Source organism: Engraulis encrasicolus, unplaced genomic scaffold, assembly GCF_034702125.1.
Source record: "Engraulis encrasicolus isolate BLACKSEA-1 unplaced genomic scaffold, IST_EnEncr_1.0 scaffold_1441_np1212, whole genome shotgun sequence".
Classification (NCBI taxonomy): Eukaryota; Metazoa; Chordata; class Actinopteri; order Clupeiformes; family Engraulidae; genus Engraulis; species Engraulis encrasicolus.
In genome coordinates this window covers 7,501-8,761 of record NW_026944946.1, presented here as the reverse complement: position 1 = coordinate 8,761, position 1,261 = coordinate 7,501, and positions in this window count along the sequence as shown.

Sequence of the window (1,261 nt, the reverse complement as noted above, 5' to 3'; positions counted from 1 at the left end):
TTGGTGTTATGCGACACATGGACATTGGGTTTCTAGGCCAACATGAAGAGGAACTAGCCTGATTATCATTGACTTTCAAATCTCTTCGAGACTTGGTCTGACCAACGGCATAACAATTATTAACATTTCCCAAACAGCATTTCCCAAATGGCCTCCCTTGGTTTGCTAATGATAGTTTGTGGGAGGAGTTCCCGTATTTGCGGGAACTCAGAAAGTACTTGCATTGACTCCTGACCTGACTGGTAGGGTAGCAATGCTGAAGCTGTTGCGTCACTAGGAGGGCACGGCCTGGCTAAAGAGGAACAGCATTATGCCAGCCAGTGGCGTAGTAATGCAGTAATTTCAGTAGGCCATCGCAGGACTGTCAGAGGAGCATCAGAACATGGCGTCAAGAAGACGGTGGTCTGACATTTGCAGCAATCCCATCTAATGAGATACGGTGTGTTTATGACTGCAGTGGTGGAGGACAGACAGCTGCTACCTCATTGGCTGATTGCATGAAACCTGATTGCTCCATCTCATCAGTGTGGTTTGTCTGAGCAACCCCACTTTAGTCATGACATCTTGTGACGTCCCCCGCTATGAACTCCCCATCATACCAAGGGGACAAACACACACACACGCACATGCACACACACAGACGCACGCACGCACACACACACACACACACACACACACACACACGGGATGGGCAGTAGGGTGCATCAGATGCCCCCTATGAAAAGATATTGCCTTGGCCCTATAGTAAAAATGTTCTACACCCAGTAGAAACACACTGTGTAAAATATTTTGAAATTTGGATGAAGTCTACCGGGGCCACCAGCCCCATGAAAATACAAAATAATGGTGATAGTCAGAATCTTGGAATAGAAATGGACATTTTGCTGCATAAAGCTACCCAATAAAAAACATATTGTCTCAGCTCTGTGATAAAAAATGTTCTATGCACAGTAAAATCACTCTGTGTAAAATATGTTGAAATTTAGATGAATTCTACCGGGTCCACCAGGCCCATGAAAATACAAAATAATGGTGATGCTGATGGGCAACCTGGATTCCAAAGCTGAAGTCCAGTGCCACATATTCCAAATGACATACCTAGTTTTACCTTTCCAGTTAGGGCAATTGGACAGGTAAAACCAGGTAATTTGAAATCTGTGGCACTGGATTGTAGCTTTTGAATCTAGGTTTGCCATTGTCTTAAAACAGAGGTGGACAAACCGCGTGACACATTTGCCCCAGCCAATATAATGAACCAGCT